Below are 18,352 nucleotides of genomic sequence, written 5' to 3'. Positions count from 1 at the left end.
GGATGTACATGTTTAAATTCAGCAGCCTAATTTTTTACTGTTGAAAACAAAAGGGAAGAATCATTTAAAAGTGGAATCTAATCCTTTTTGTATATCTCTCGAACAGCTCAAACTTCAGAATTATCTATTTTCCAGATTAACTTCAAAATCCCTTGTTTGCTTTACTCAATCACCACAATCAAACAATTAAACATATTTGTCTGAAACTTTGCAGCATCATCTAAAGGATCATACCTGACAAATGCTAGTTATTTGGTTATACTTGTGCCATCTCTCTGTTAGACAAAGAACTTTCCAGACAACCCTAGTAAGGTCAATTAACAACTAGAACCTGATAAAATTTTAAAAGTTAAAAGTTATGATAGCAAAATCAAGAGAATTTCCATTTGTTAGAATGGACGCTTGGTATAATTAACAATGCAATGAAATTAATCCGAATCCAAATTGGTTAATATTTAGTTCATGCTGATACTAATTTGCTCATTTACACCAACGCGCAATGTATAAAAGTCAATTTAAAACATAGAGCTTTTACTTTGCTGTCTTAATATACACGATATGTTATCAATAATTTTATAATATAACCTAAATTATAAACAAGAAAACACAGTCATCCTACAACAATTCTCCTAAATTGTTAAAACAATCACCAAAATACAATTTTTAACATGCTACTTATGCCACTAAACCAATGAAACATGAACTAAAGAAATATAATTAAAAACCCATCAATAGATGAATGAACATCATTATTAATTAGATGTTATTACACGTGATCCAAATGGTACTACAGATTCAACATTTTAAATAACATGCACTGTTGCAAATACAGTTTAAACCATCGTTACTTTAACTGGGTTGAATATCTATTTTTCCACTGAATTTTGAATATTGAAATTCAACTCTAGTGGTAGTGTTTATCTTAAGACTGAAAAGGATTGACTGCTAACTCTAATATGGCTCAGCCCATCACATTGTATAAAAAAAGTTCTATAATTCAGTAAACTCCATTTATTAAATCTTAACAATTAGATTCTAGTTTATCTGAAATAAGCAATACACTCTGGCAATACACTAAATACAATTTAACTGTATAAATTTGTATGTAGAATTAAACAATTTAGTTTAATTTAATTTACTTTACTTACTTTTGGTGCTCTACAACTACAAGTTTATTGGTCTTTGTTTTCATCATTAGAATTTCATGCCTTTTAACTAAGTAGCAGGGTTGTACTGAGAATTGCACAGATTCGACCATCCAGATGTTAAAGAATAATCAGGATGCAAGTAAAGAGGAAAAACAGTTTAAAATGACATTAAAGTCATGTATCTAAAATTGCATTTAGGTTCAGCTGACATTTAGTAACTACATTAAGAACTTGATAAATGACATGTATTTTTATAAAAACATGGATATATTTATTTTCTACACAAAATTATAAATGTAATTACAGCCCAAGCAAACATACACAGTTATCTGTTGAATATAATCCAAAACTGAGAAAAATATATATTACCCATCTAAGACAATGCACTACTTTTGTTTTTTGATTAAAAAATGACCAGCTTAAGGACACATCCAGCAATTGAAAAAATAATCAACAGAATAAGATTCCCAACCACATAACTGATCTGCAAGAAAATGTTTTGGCTGTTAATAATAATTGCTACTCAAATAAAGGTAGCCGTTTTAAATGCATTCATACTGCTTTGTCAATGGGGGCAAGTGATTATTAAACATGTCATAATTGTGTATATTATCACAGAATCTAAATGGTTAACTCTTTGAATGTCCAGTCTTAATTAGTATGGCACAAATTATATTTTGACACTATTAAGATATAACAAGCAGCAGCAACTCATAAACAAGGAATGCAGCTGCCAAAAGCTCCAATTCAATAAAGCTACACAAGATGACAAGAACTACAAGCTGGTGATACAACAGAGTGGGTTAGTTTTTACACTCTAATAAATCCCCTCGACGAGTATCTAAGTCTTCCCATTTAATAAATTAATGAAATACATTTCTTATTTGGAAAATATAAAACACTCATTTTAAATTTCAGCAGTAGTTCGCAGTAAATTAACAGACTCATCAAATAATCAAATTTTGAATCTTTATATTTATACTAAAAAAAAGAAAAAACACAAAGGCTGTACTATCAACAGATAAAATGGTATGGTTTTTATTGGTATTAGGCATTTATTGTACAGTAAAAGTTTTCAGTTTCACTACAACTTCAATCATGGATCTTGTGTAAACATGTCTGGGCAAATGTTTCTCATCAATCATTTTCCCCTCATTATCTCTAAACTTCATTAAGCTTCATTAAGTGCAATGAAGCTTTTAGGATTCTCCTGTACTTATATGAAAACTTTTTTTCGGTTTTCTAATTGAAGAAAAAAGTATTAATCTTTCAGTTATCATTATTACATGCAATTTAATAACAGGCTAGTCATTAATCTTTTAAGTTTGAAATAGTAACACAAACTTACACAAATTGAAATAAATACTGCAATTTTGAATACTCCTTCAAATCACAAAGTTTAATTTAATTCCTCTGTATCATGATTGTTGGATTTATAAATTTTGCTAAACACTGAAATAAAAAAATAAGTAACAAATTTTACAAAAAAAATGCGCATGAATTTGCTCTAACACTTTTAGCCATAATTTCAAAATTTGTGAAGATTAAGGTTAAATTCTAGACTTTAGTTTCTTGCTTCTTCCTTATTAAAAAGAAGAAAGGTGTGTATGAGCAAATATGAGCAAACATGCTGACTCCTCAGTAGTTGCTACTGTATCTTATTCATATCTAATTATATTAATTTGAATAACACAAGTTCAAAAGAAAATAAATCAAAATAATAAGGTTAACAAAAAGTAATTGAATATCAATGTGTGATAATATCATTACAAAATAAATAAATTTATGCAAGTAGTAACTGATTTATTTATTTAAATAATTTTCTAATTAGTCACAATTTATGGCGATTTATACTTAATAAACATCATCATATCACGACAATATGTGTAATACATTTTCACACAATACATACTAAATGATAAGAATCACTGATTTATACAATGTTTAAAAAGAAAAATAGTGCCTGAAATTGGTTTATTCATACTACTGAAATACTAGCTTATCCATAGTTATTGTCCACAACTCAATAAAAATATCTGAATTTACTTTATGAAACAGGTTATTCCAGAAATACTATCATGTTAATTCCTTTTATGTTTATTTAGATGGACCAGAATTCATAATATTTTAAGGGTTAAAGTAAAAAATTATAAAACTTACCTTTTATGAAAAAACTGAATTCCTCTTGTATTTCCCTCATATAATTATCACACAACAGTTTTATAACTAGTTTTTTTTTTTTTTTTTTTTTTTTTTTTTTTAATTGCTTCGGTTTACAATAAATATTAATTACTTGCTACACAAATGTTTATAATTGTCTTGCATAAAGTGTCATCAAAAAATACTACAGGTTCATTATATAATTTTAACTAACAACCAAACAAACACTGAATTTAGGATAAAAGATGAAGTCACATTCCAGATCACTGACGTCTTAATAAATTAACTTAAAAAAAAAATTAAATACAAACAAATACATATGTGAATAAAAGAAAAATAAAACAGTCAGAAACATAAACATGAAATGCACAAACAATTTAGCAAATGAATCTGGCCCCTTTATTTATTAAAATATACTTTTAAGTACAAAGTAATTTAATAATTAAGCCATGGATGAGTAAGACATTCTGCAGCAGTTGCTCTTCGATTTTGATCAAAATCTAACATAGGACGTAAAAATGAAGTAAATTCTCTAGCTTCCTTTGGATCCCAATGATATTTTTCAGTCAACACATCATAGAGATCCCATGGTTTTAGGCCTGTAATGTGGCGTAATTCTCCTTTTCTATTAAAAAACTGCCTTGATTGTTTTCCAGAATTTATTATACGTTTTGGAATTTCACCTAACAACTCTATTATATGGGCTAATTGATCTTCATCCCTAGTATAATCTTCACCAGAATGCGGTTCAAATAAATAATCACCAGTAGCTAACTCAAATGCGACACATGCCGTACTCCATATATCAGCTGATGTGTTATAACCAGCACCAATAAGCACTTCAAGGGAACGATATTGCCGTGTTTGAATATCTTCAGTAAAATGATTGTTTACCCAACAAGCATTGCCTAAATCAGCAATTTTTACTTCAACATCACACACCCAATGAGAAGGATCTAAATCGTACCCATAATATGATCCAGAATTTTGTGAAGTTTTTTCTGAATTCTGAGGTGAAGACTGAGGTGTATCTTCTTCATTACATGTTTGAGGTCTATTATTTAATGAGATATCTTCCCCAGCTCCTGTGTTATCAAAATTATTCTCATCATTTTCTTCACAATCAACATAATTTTCATCTTGAATATTCATTTCCTCAATACCACCAGTTTCTCCACCACCAGCCATGTTCAGATTATTTAACGCTGGATCAATAAATTTACATCCATTCTGGTAAGTGGATTCAATATTTTCATCAATATTCAGTTCTTTAGCAATAATCTCTATGTTTGTATTTTCATCATCTTCAATTACAGATTCTTCAATTTCTTTAATTTCAACCTGCTCTTTCAAAATAGTTTTTTTCTGTTCTTCTAACTCTTCAATCTGCTGCATTTGTTTTTTTAAGAGTTCTGAATGTCGTTTAGCTTTTCGCTTCAGTTTTTTCTTTTTACTTTTAGACATCTTTGAGTTAGGTACAGGTTCTTGAAATTCTTTTGGTGCTGTACTTACAAGAGATGTCGGCAATTTAAGTCCCATTGAATGCAGTTCAGTTGCTTCACAAGCTAATTTTCTAATATAATTTTCACTTACACACAATAAAACATTTTCAGGTTTTATGTCTGTGTGGATGATTTTACATTTTGTGTGAAGATAATCTAATCCTTCCAGAACTTGTCGGATAATACATTTTACATTTCTGAGTGGAATGCCTCTATAATTACTTTTAATGATAAGTTTTAATAAATTATGTCCAAGAACTTCAAACACCATACACACATGTGTTCCGTTTACACCGGTGATCTTAAAATCGTTAAGTAACTGCACAACCTTTTCTCTCTTTTTATCATTCACATCACTATCACGAACTACTTTTAAAAGCTTTATTTCATCTAATGCTGTTTCAGTAAAATGTGGAGCACTTTTGACAACTTTTAAAGCAACAAACCTTTTATCCACCAAATCCCAACACAGCCAGACAGTAGAGAAGTGGCCCCAACCTAACTTTCTAGTAACGTGATATCTTCCTTGAAATAAATCACCAATTTTGACGGGATGATATCCACCCTTACAATAATCCATTGAGTCTTCTTGCTCCTCCTCTTCTGAAGAAAACGCTTCTTCTTCGTCGTCCTCGATAGTTTCATTTGAAGACGAGTTGCTGGGATCAGTTCTACTGTTCGTATTCATGTATTTTTCTTTAGGTGTGTCTTCATTCTTGGGCTTTCTTTTCCCAGGTTTGTGACGTTTCTTTTTGGCTTGAATAGCAAGAACTCTACGATTTGCATCTTTATGAGTATTCATAGCAATTAAAACATAAATCCCCACTTATTGAAAATTAAGACAAAACAAACAAAAATTCAATCTAACCTGTTTCCAAAATATGGTTCCTCATTTAAGCATGGCGACTGCTGGTACAACAAACATATGTCCAGCTGATTGTAATTTTTAGTAATGAATTTAAAGCACGATAGTTGTCTTACGACATTAGGTCTTGCACATTTTATTTCAATTTTTTACACAATGTAAGTACAAGAAACGCAACGCTTATTTTTAAATAATGCCATTTTAACATAGTTAGTATTACCAGTCAGCCTAAAGTGTCCACCTTTATTAATTATTCTGGAGATAAAATTTACACAGTTTTCATTGTTTATCTCATTTCTCTTAAAACTACATCAACTAACTTGATTTATCCATCATACGTCACAGTGCTACTACAATAATTATACAAACCTTCTATGTTTTAGTTTTCCTTATCGTAATTGGCAACGTAATCATGTTATAAACAGAGAGCGCGAAATTATGTTGTGACGAAAACAATCATTGTTTTTATTTGATTAATCTTTAATTTTTCATAAAATCTCGTAACGTAATTAATAAAACATCTTAATAAATTTTTATAACAAATATATATATTTTTTCATTATCACAATTTTTTTTATTTTTATAAGTCTTCTTTGTATAAAAAGTAGATTGAAAAGTGATATTTAAACTTCTATAATAAAATTGAAATGTTATTCACTAAAGCAATTGTTTATTTTTTTATTACCAAAGAAACCTTGAGTGAAAGTGCATTCAACAAACTGTGAATATAATTAATTGAAGCATCTTATTTTCAGCTCTTATACAATTTATGGTGTGCTAATCTAGCAACTATTAGTACTAGTTAGTAGTATTGAATTAAACAAAAAAGAATAAGTAAGAAAAAAACTACAAGTGATTATTTAAGTAGCAAAGTATTACATTCATAGATTACTGGAAAAATTTTATTTTTATTCAAAAGAAAATTAGAGAAACAGCTTGATTTTGTAAACACTAACCGAATTAGAAATATTAATAAATACTGTATATAATACATTCAACATAGAACTACAAATTTTAAATGACTATATTTGGAATGGAAGAATAATAGTAATTGAAACTACATTTAAAATGTGTATAGTGGTAATTCCACATTTTAACAATTAAAATGCCATTACATATGGATTAACACAACTGTGCAAAAATTTATGATTATTCTACAGATTAATAGTAAACTGTATAAAAAATAAAATGAGCTTACATTACTGACTGTATGGTGGGGAAAATAGGTTTATCTAAAAAACCTATCTATGAATATGTTTAATCATAGCTTTATTAATATGAATAATAATCATATTCATGACCAATATGATTATTGGTTACCAAAATAATAAATATGAATATCTATCAAAGTTCATGATATTTAGTTTTTTTTATACTATTTTATAAATGCTATAAATGAAATGTCCACTATTTTAACTAAACACAAAGTACAAATTCACAATATTTTATTTCAATTAAAATTTTTTATTGGCCTTTATTTGCTTTTCATTATTAAAATCTTTGTTACATATATAATATATTTCTGTTTTCATAACTGAGATGTCAAAGGTCTTCTGGTATTATGTAATGTTACTTTGCAGATCCACTGATGTATTAACTTTTCAAATAAACATCTGTATATTATTTAATATTTTTACCTCATTTCATATTTTTAGTCAATGCTACTTTGCATGTTTTAAAAATGTTGATTCTGTAATGTCCCCTTACTTTCCTTTCTCCCTTACATTTTGTCCATTCTACTGTAATCTTTCAGCTAGAAGTTACTTATCTCTCTTCATTATATTGTTATACCTTATGTTACATTACATATACTAATCTTTCTTTTTCCTGTTTAGCCTCCAGTAACTACCGTTTAGATAATTCTTCAGAGGATGATATGTATGAGTGTAAATGAAGTGTAGTCTTGTACATTCTCAGTTCGACCGTACCTGAGATGTGTGGTTAATTGAAACCCAACCACCAAAGAACACCGGTATCCACGATCTAGTATTCAAATCCATGTAAAAATATCTGGCTTTACTAGGACTTTAACGCTGTAACTCTCGACTTCCAAATCAGCTGATTTGGGAAGACGCGTTAACCACTAGACCAACCCGGTGGGTTTACATATACTAATCTGGTTAATATAAAGTTTACTTAAGCAATTTCTGTCAGTTTTCGAATGCAAATGCAACCTCAAAAATAACAGAAAAAGCATGTAACTCTTTCAATCCCTAATTGTCTATGTTACTGGTAATTTGTACACCTCATGACCATACAGAAATTATTGACTTCACACCTACTATAGGTTATACCTGAATTTCTTGTTATTTCTTTAGTTATCACTCCTCTCAGCTGCAAACAGTGACCCAATATTTTAAAGGATATTGAGATGTTTATTTTTTCTCTGAAAAGTTTAATATTCTTTTACAACACATATTTTAAAGTAATTTTTTTAATGTCAAAGTTTAGACAGTTACAATTGTTGGAGTATAAAAAAAAAAAAATAGGGTGTTTCATTAAAGACTAGGATGTTAACGCTTAAAGGATTAGTGGGAAGCTACCAATACCTTTTGGTGAAATTTGTTTTTAGAGTTAGTAGTAGTTTTCTTTGGCAGTTGAAATCTTTTTATTGCTCAAAAATTTTATTTATAAAAGGGCCCCTTTTGTTAAACTTAAAAAACTTACTTGCTCAATAATTTATTTCCTTTTAATTAATTTTATCTTAACAATAGTTACACATCCAAATATTTTCTTATCTAAAGCAATTAAATTTGTGATGTTCCCTTTACTTTCCCACTATGTACTTTGTTTTAAATATACCTCAGAGATGCGAGATATATACAAACAAAAACTATTAATAACAAATTTTCCATAGTTCATTCAAAATGAACAAATACCATTAAATCACATAATTTTTATAACTTTTACCTCAAAATAAAGTGTGCTGTGACTGTAATGTAGAAGAAATATCAAATTTTATTTTGGTTTTTGATTCATAAAATTATGCTTTCAATTTTTAAAAAAAATCTTTAGTAGTTCATTGACAAACAAGTTTCTATTAGTTACTTTGGTTTGCTTTGCTATGAATTAAAAACTATAAGAAAACTAATTACTTAAGTAGCAAATAGCTATAAACATTTTTTGATATAATATTAGTTGTTATAAAAACTTGATTTCTGCAGTGTTAAGAATTCTGAGTAGTTAAGTTTCTTCTAGGAAAAAGGATGCAAATGTTGTTGGTCTGCAGTATTCCACACTCAATATGTCACTACAAATATTAATATGCTAAAGGTATGATATAAAAACTCTGAACAAATATGTAGACTGATTAAATAAATTTAACCAATATAATTTAAAATTATTATCATCAGTGTTAATAGCTCATCTTGAGGATCAATTATATAAGTTCTACATTAACCACTTTTATTTCTTGAAATTACAACTGTTAGTAACAATAATTTAAAACATTAAAAAATGTTGTAACATCTAAACATTCAAAAACTGTTTTCCAAGTTAATTTGTATGTGACACATGATATTAACCTGCAGAAACAGGATCAATCGTATATTAATAAAAATTTTTATCAGTCTTATAATGTCATTAAAATGACTGCAGGAAATTAGCAGCTAATGTCAACTGGCAATTTCTCTTGGGTACTTTTCCTTGTGCTAAAACTACATCCTTAAAGATCTTAAAATGAGAGATGGAAATATTGTTTGTATTATTTTTGATAATTCATTACTAAAATCTACATTCTTTTTAATATTAGCAGCAGAATCATAATATATTCAGCATATATGGCAAAAAAAAGTTGTTCTTGATAATAACTCATTTATGGAGTTAAATTTATTAATGTAGTTAGGCATTCATTCAGCTATAAAAATTTCTGTTTTGGAATATTTAAGTCTTTGACAAAATTAAGTTTTAAATGATGGCCAACTATTTCTGTGTCTTTGACTGATGTGTAGAGAAAAGGTCAGATTTTGACTCGATTTTAGTTCTTTTTTTGTATTTCAATTCTGCTTTGCTGTAAATTAAAAACTATAATAAAAAAGGAAAAAATAGCAAATAATCATCATCATCTTTTGAGAAAATACAAGTTCTTGTAATGAAACTTGATATTTGCAGAATCAAAGCAAGGTGTGAAAATTTTCTTTTTTAATGCATGGCATCCATTTGCAGGAGGAATTGTACATTGAAAGTAGTCTGGGAGAGAAGGGTGAATATAGATAAATTATGGTTGTGAATTGTGTATGTTAAGAAAATTATGCCTGGTGTATCACAAAGTTCTTCTGGGACTTTCATATTCTACTCATGAAAATAATGGAAAAAAATCATAAAATCATATGTCCTAAAATGCTTCGTTTGCGAGTTACAGCTAGTGAAATATTTTGCTCAGATTTCAGCTGAAATAAAGCCATACTGAAATTTTTATGATGTTAATTAAGGGATAGAATTAGTGATTTCTCATGTTTGATCTGAAAAATCGAATAAAATAGTTAAAATAATAAAGTATATCGGATACTGTGAACTGTGCTGTTGTTAGTAAAGGTTTCCTGTGAATTTTAGTTTGAATGTGATCGGTTTGCCATTGAAGTAATACCGTACTTATTTACCACAGAGGAATATGCTAATATGGTATCGGGTTTATGTAATGGTAATGCTACTGCAGTAGAATATGAAATACGTTTTCCAAATCCTAAAACAAGTAGTGCAACATTTCACAATCTTCAGGAAACATGTTCACTATCTAGTATTCGTATCAGCTACAAACGATCTGTCCAACACGACGCTGTTATTGATGAAATTATTATTGATGCAGTTCAGCACAGTCATGACGTCTTTCTAAGCATTCAACTGTGTTTTGCATTCGATTGTTTGCAGGACATTTAAACAAAACAAGTTTTATCCTTGTCATCAACAGCCAGTTTAACATCTACACCCAATATCACTTCGCTTGGAATTCCATAACTGCTAAATACAAATTGACAACTCTACAAGTATGTTTTGTTAAGAGACGAGGCAAATGTCACTTGGGATGTGTAGTCAAATACAATGAGCAGAAATAAATCCTTATGAAAAAGTGGAAGGCAACTTTCAACACCGAATTAATGTCAATGTTTGGTGCTTGCTTCTTCACAATCAGCCCATTCCTATTACTTGGCCACACACTGCTGATGGTCGTCTACATGCACTTTCTTCAAGAAGAATTAATTACAGCAGCTGCTTGAAGATGTTCCTCTAGCATTACACTTCCAGAACAATGGTACATCTCCCCACTTCTCTTGTGCAGTTTCCACCAATTAAATCATTTTCCTGAGAAATGGTTGTAGAATCTACATTTCTGACCACCAAGATCACCTAATTTTAAAGACCATCTTATTTTTAATCTAAATGGTCCATCTGTATGTCGTTCATGTTATCTTTTTGGAAATTTGTTGGTTGCCTTGTCCATGTGCACATACACTCATGTTAACCTTTGAGTTTAATAGTTACCATCAATTTGTTCACTGAGCTGATTGCCTAGTGTACAAGCCTATGTATTCAACTATAACTCCTATTGGAAGTTATTGTAACTGTAAGGAAAGAATGACATTGATGTTTTCCATGAGATTTACTATTATTTTAATTAGATTGTACTTTGATAGTTGTTATGCATTGAAAATATTAATAAATCTGAGATTATTTGTTAAATATAATTAATATTTATTTGCACCTTTATTATACTATAAATCTAAGTACATCTGATAAAATTGTGTATAATCATCTGTGAATAATAAATACACATTTCAAAAAATATAAAAACTTATTAACTCTCCAAAAGCTATTAACTAGTATAAATGTATACAAATTAATATAAATATATATATATATATATTTTTTTTTTTTATACAGAAATAAATAACCGATTAGCATTGGCACTTATATACAAATTTTTTAATAGTAATTTTTAAATAAGTAAATAAAATTTACTGAACTGAAGAAAGAAAAATTAATACAGATTTTTTTTTTTTTTTAGTAAATCTAATAGATTATAAGTATGAAATATCTAAAACAATATAGACTTAAATTATGAGTGCAAAATATAATTTTATAAAATATCACAAAATTTTATTTTAACAAAATAAGAAATCTAAATTATTCAATTGTTATATAAATAATGCTTATCAACAAAAAAAATTAAATACTACAAAATATAAAAATAAAAAAAAATATCAAATTAAAATATCATGAATGAAATTTAAAAAACAAAAAATAAGTAAGTTAGTCTGTTCCACGTTTATGCAATTCCAAATTATTTATGTCTTATGTGTGTGTACATAAGACATAAATATTATTTGCTACATATGTAGCTAAATAATGTAGTATGTGTCAGTAAATTCTTTGGGTTAATTTTATTGTCTGTAAAAAAAAAAAAAACTTTTTAATCATTAAATACAATAAAATTAAATAAAAAATAGCAATATTTAAAACTAATAAAAAGACAAATAGTTTATCATCAAATTCGTATCTGAAATAATAAACATGGTGGACAACTTGTAAGTAAAAGTAATTCAATTTGTCATAAAGAGATTTTTCATGAAGTTGAATTAAGAGCTGTGTTAAACAATTTTTTCAAATTTAAAAAAAATGCATTTAAGAGAAAATGGCGGAGAAGATTAAAGCTAACGTTTGTATAAAAAGACAGTTTGAGACCCAGTTATAACTTTATGCTAACAGCTCCTCAAAATGATCTCCCAGCCACCATTCTGGTATTATAATTAATAATACATCCTGATGCAGCAATCCAGGGATTCAACCACAGATAGGTTACTTAAGACAAGGAATGCTAAAACAGTCTTTGGCCCTGAAATAACAAATCTGTATTAGATATTTGGAGATTATTTTCTCGAATATCTTTTAAAATAACTCAAAGAAAAATTTAACATTACATCATTTAATTTATGTTTTTTTGTACCACATAAAAAACAGTTTTTAAAAAGAGAGATGGACTCAAATTTTCCTGGATGGGCCAGCAGCAGCACATTATACATTAACATTTTACTTTAATTAAACTGCATAATTTAATTTATATTACCACCACAGTAAGTTTTTATTTATACATGAGAAAGTGAATTTCATAATTTTTATTACAAATGCAAATTTTAATTAAATTACATAACTATTTAATAATTTAATTAGTACTTAAATGAAATAAAAAAATAATTTATATAACTTTTCATATTAAAAACTTTGTCATATATATTATACAGCAGAACCACAACAATATATAAATCTAAGAACCAAAATAAGTAAATTACAATATTAGCTATTGAACACAAATCTTTTGAAAACTTGGTTTTATTCAAACAAGTCCATATTAAAACCACACAAGATTATTTATTTTTACAAGGGAGCTTATGACTATTTTGTTCATGATGGTTCAATAGTCTGAAACATGTCAGGTGAAGCACATAGCACTCCCATAACAACAGATAGCTGAAAACAACTAAACTGACTAAACAAAACATTTAATATAGTGCGTTGGCAGCCTTATAAAGTAATTAATAATTCTAAAATAAAAATAACACCCTAATATCATAATTTTAAATATCAATAGATAGATTACTAGAAAACTACATTATATATTAAAATGTAATTCTTATCCATTTAAATAAATACATGAAAAAATAATAACCTTGTATACTAAAGCTTGTTTTTATATTTTATTATAATTTTTTTTAAATGTGCAAATTATTGATAAAACTGCATCAAATTAACTAAACAATACTATCAAATACTATCAATTTGGTTAAAATATTACATCAGTATTTCTGAATATTCATTACTTCACCTCATTTATTTTCTAAAACAAAGTGGAATAAATTTCACATATTTATACTTTTATAGAAAACTTATTAATTAAAAATATAAAACTCTATCTAACTTTTCTGCTTTTATATCCAAAGCAATTAATAGTAAATAAAAAAAGATAGTGTAGTACATCCCTTATAGACTGATGGTTCTGAATACCTGGAACATCTAACAGACCAGATTATCAGAAGTAGTAAAGAAGATGCACAAAAAATGCCAATGGCTGAAGCCATGTTTAATAAACTTTTCCCATAATCAAGGTTCAACAGTTTCATTCCTTATGTTTATTGTTTACTTTTTTTGTATTTATTAATAGCTAATAAAAATCACTCAAAAATTTATAAAAAAAAAGGACTGCCTTAGAAAGTTATTGATTAATATTGTAAATTTTAGTGGTCTCATATATTTATATAGTAAATAATACATTTCTACAGTAAATAACTTATGCAAGTTAGTTTCCTTTCTGTACGTATCTACAATGGGGTTCATTAGAAGCTCTTTAACTAGTTGCTACTAACAACAGCTTCATAAAATTTCTTGATAATCTAATTGATTAAAATCTAATTGCTCAAAATAACCTATAATTACATTTGTAGAAATTTAAATGTTCTTTCAAGATATCCAAAATACAGTTTCAGCCAGAAGAAATAATGAAGACAACCAACCAATTCTGTTTTACTGGTTAACTGAAAAAAAAATTCACTAATTTTTTATATATTAATTTTTCTCTGAAGAAGAAAACTTTTCAAAACCAACCAAACATACACAAATAAAAAACCCAATGCAATGTAAGACATCATCCTGAAAGTAAAAATACTGTAACTACTCTGCAAACTACAAAACACAAAAGCAGTAGGAGTTGCAAACCAATATGTGTGTGATGTTTATTTTTACCTGTTCACAGATATAGTAGTAGACCAGTATCAAAAGGAATAGGTCTCCTATTACCTTAGAGTAAGCCTTTAATTCCTTGATGCATTTTTAAAATTTTGAATGGAGTGAAAGTCCACTTCAGAAACCCTTGTACCATACTCTTTTTTACTTTACCCCTACTTTTTCATAAAATTCATTAACTATGTATGTTAATAATGATTTGGAAAAAGTAGCTCATAAATTTAAAAACTCTAGATACAGTGATCTTCAAAACTTCAAAACAAAACAAATCATAATGCACAGAACGAACACAATGGCCCTGGAATATGTAAAATGAAAATATAAAATTACGCACCATAATAAATTAAAACATATAGTTAAAAATACAGTTAAAATTTAAAATAAATTATAGTTTGTTTTATATTAGTGTTACAGTTAAAACCTCGTACATCTACTGTGGTAAGGTAATGAATAGTATTCATCAAAGAAAATATGAAATTGTTAGTTTAACATTGTTTTATCACATTCAGTTGGTTTAGTTAGTCTGTATTTATTTTTATATTTATTAATATAATATTTCTCTAATATATCAATTTCTTTATTATTATTATTTATATCTAATATTTCTAAATTATTATTAATGACAGTAATTTTATATTTATTTTTTAATGGATCTTCAGTAACATTTGAAAATGTAATATTTCCTTTTTTATTATCTAATTTGAAAATTTTATTGAACTTGAAAAATGAATATAAAATTACTGACAATAATAATAATAATTTAGAAACATTAGATATTATAATAACCATTATACCTCAATAGATATAACTGATACCTTGGGCTGAGGCAGTCAGCCTCAGGGCAAGTCCTCTAGGTGAAAGATGGAGGAAAGTTTTCCACGCGCTCATGGCTCTGGGGCTGGTGCCTGCAGGTGGTTGGAGTGAAATAAAATGGCTCCCATAGACCAAAACACTGGGGGAAAAACCCTGATATCATATCTGTTACTGCCGAGCTGATTGTAATGAATGAATTGAAAGCCGGAGTGGTGATGATGTCCCTAATAAAGCAAGAAGTAGACTTCTCCGGAAGTGGTAACAGAGATGGAATGAAGAGTTGTCCAATCGTTGGGACACATTGATTGATTCACAATCTAGAGAAATGGGTGAGTGGGGATATGGCGAGTTAAGCTATTACCTGACACAAGCATTGACAGGGCATGTAAGCTTACGGGCACCAAAAGCAGGATCATGCCCAAAAAATGATCAAACACAGATTATAAAAAAAAAATAAGAAGACAGCAGTTATTTCTCGCCTTTCTGATATCTCCATCAATTTTGACGATCAGATAAGGCATGTTGTCTGGATTATGAGGTGGAAGATGATGCAGAACACAAAATCTTCCACTGCAGAAGATGGATTTCAGAGAGGGAGGTTCTAGAAGCCCAGCTTGGATCACTAATTTTGCCGCATAACCTAGTAGATCTTATGGTTACAGAAGAGGCAAAGTAGAAGGCAATTGAGAGATTCATCCAGAAGGTGAAGAGGAAGGAAAAACAGCTGAAAAAAAAGCAACAAAGAACAGCTGAGATGAGCTGAACACAGACCCCCTGACTGGTTGCAAAGTTATGCTGTGAGGTGATCCCGCTGCCTGTCATTGTGGGGTGGAGTAGGAGTTTTTGGCAGATATGGGAACATTATCCTTTGAGTTTTGCATAACCCAAGAGATAAAGAATCTTACCCTGACGTACTTATAAAAGGTTTTCTCCTTGATAAAAAAAAATAATGATGATAATAATAACAGGCTGAAGCATCTTGCTGACCAGGAAGTAGGAGGGAACGAGGCCAACATGGAATCCCAGAAAAAACCTGAGAATGTTGGCAGCAGAGATTGGAAGAGGACTGAGAGGGCAAATGGGCCATGCAACTAATAAAGAAAGTCAAGCAATGTGTTGAGCAACAGCATGGAGAGGTGGACTTCTACCTCACCTAATTTCTGTCAAATCATAGCTACTTCCAGCGCCTACCTACATAAGATGGGAAAACTTCATTGCCATGCTGCAAATACTGCAGGGACAAGAAAGATGATGAAGAAAACTCGTTCTTCACATGCAACTGATGGCAGGACGAAAGATGAGATCTTGAAAACACAAGAGGAAGCTTCAGTCCTGATAACGTTTTCAAGAAGATGCTACATAACAGAGAAAACTGGAGGGGGGAACTGGACTGCAGTTGCAAGCCATACACACACTGTTTTTTGAACGAAGAAGGAGGTGTAAGCTTGGAAGACTGATGGGAGGAGCAAGGCCAATTCCCCATAAGACACAATGTAGAAGACAGACAGAAGGAGACCCACATCAAGAGCCAAGTCTCAGCAGCCCCGGTTTGAGTTTTTTATGCGAGAATGGATACCAAGCCGGGTGTTCCCTGGATCTTGCCAGTTTGGTGTGGTAGTACAGCCCGCACCCCCGGATTCTGTAAAAAACAGGTGAGGGTCCGCTTACTCTCTTATCATGCGTAAATGTGTTCTGGATGACCATGGATAAAGAAAAAAAATTATTATCAATAATAATAATAAATAAATTGATATAATAGAGAAACATTATATTAGTATATATAAAAATAAATACAGACTTATTATTAATAAACAGACTGAATATTTTGATAAATGCTATTCATTATCTTACCATGGTAGATACAAGAAATTTTAACAATGAACTATGACATTTGTATATATATATATATTCTTTTTTTAAATTTTAACTATATATTTTAATTTATAATTGTATGTAATTTATAAAATTTGTCTACTGATAATGGAGTAAAACTCCATTAAGTGCTACAGATAGATGAGTGTTCTTACTTTTTATTTAACCATATTTGGTGGATTTAAATATTTAATTTTAAAATAATTACTATGATACAATGATATATAATGTTTGAAAAAATAATTATTAGAAAACTAACAGATTGCTACTGCAAGTAACATCTGGTTTTGCGAACAGCTCTGTAGTAACTGTAAGAAAGAAACTGCAATCATATTTTCAAAAAATATGATTATGAATCAGAAAAAGTATATCTTTACTGACATAAATATAGTATATCTTTTATGACTGCTTGACTGACATTTTATAACTATTTCCAAAAACAGAAAAAACTGGCAATATTTAGATGAGAGGTATAAATGGGTGTAAAATGTGTTCATCTTAAGGTAGGAAATAGTCAATGAGTATTCAGTCTACTTTGATGATAGATTAACAAACGAGGGCAGTCCGGAAAGTAACTTATGTTTGGGCCTAGCATGGAGATGAGTGGGGAGTTGCCATCTTGGCGTCAAAACATTTTTACACTCAGTATGCATTAAGTTGTAGTGTGTGGACTGTGATTTTTCTACTTTGTTTGTTGTGAATTATTGAATGTGCGCTTCAACAGAAAATTTTGTGACTTGTGTTCAGTGATTAGGTTTTTACTGGCAAAAAACCTCAAACCAACTGAAATTCATCGGCAACTTTGTGAGTTGTACGGAGATGGAGTAATGAGTGAAGGTGGAGTGAGGCAGTAGTGCATTCAGTTTAACTGCACCAATGTTCATGATGAGGACTGTAGTGGTCGGCTTAGCTTTGTGACTAATGAAGAAAATCAACGATAAAATTCCCACATTACGATTACGGAACTCTTGCTTCATTTCTCCTAAATTTCACAAAGTTTACTGCATGAAATTGTGTCGGAGAAGCTTGGTAATTAAATTTAAAAAAAAAAATAAACCAACCACATAAGAAAATCACAAGTTATGTACAAGATGGGTGCCAAAAATCTAAGGTGGCAAATTTCTACAGAGAAGGAATTGAAAAGCTTGTGCATCGTTATGATAAGTGCCTCAATTTAAATGGCCACTATGTAGAAAAATAGTTTAAGATTGTCCCTTTCAAATGTATAAAATAAAATTTCTTTTTTTTTATTTGGTTGGTTA

General features: G+C 29.2%; 2 protein-coding genes and 1 pseudogene across 4 annotated transcripts in view; all 3 read right to left on the bottom strand.

Moving 5' to 3' along the window:
* The window catches only part of Daao1 (D-amino acid oxidase 1), a 37,954-nt gene extending 31,916 nt beyond the window's left edge, over window positions 1–6,038 (bottom strand). The window contains exons 1-3 of one of the 3 annotated variants that reach the window (XM_075368270.1): window positions 5,679–6,038; window positions 3,309–3,594; window positions 2,497–2,600 (exon numbers count right to left, since the gene is read on the bottom strand). The gene's annotated coding sequence lies outside the window, so the exon portion shown is untranslated. Of the gene's footprint in view, window positions 1–2,496; window positions 2,601–3,308; window positions 3,595–5,678 lie in introns of those variants that run through there. The other 2 variants (XM_075368272.1, XM_075368268.1) reach the window with 2 other exon arrangements.
* On the bottom strand, window positions 3,379–5,684 carry LOC142326092 (SRSF protein kinase 3 pseudogene; annotated as a pseudogene).
* A 5,307-nt stretch (window positions 6,039–11,345) lies between the features above and the next one.
* Window positions 11,346–18,352, bottom strand: part of Naa60 (N-alpha-acetyltransferase 60) — a 46,236-nt gene continuing 39,229 nt past the window's right edge. The window contains exon 7 of the mRNA XM_075368265.1: window positions 11,346–12,059. The gene's annotated coding sequence lies outside the window, so the exon portion shown is untranslated. The remainder of the gene's footprint in view (window positions 12,060–18,352) is intronic.

This window comes from Lycorma delicatula, chromosome 6 (genome assembly GCF_047948215.1).
Source record: "Lycorma delicatula isolate Av1 chromosome 6, ASM4794821v1, whole genome shotgun sequence".
Lineage (NCBI taxonomy): Eukaryota > Metazoa > Arthropoda > Insecta > Hemiptera > Fulgoridae > Lycorma > Lycorma delicatula.
This window is presented reverse-complemented; position numbering and strand designations above follow the sequence as displayed.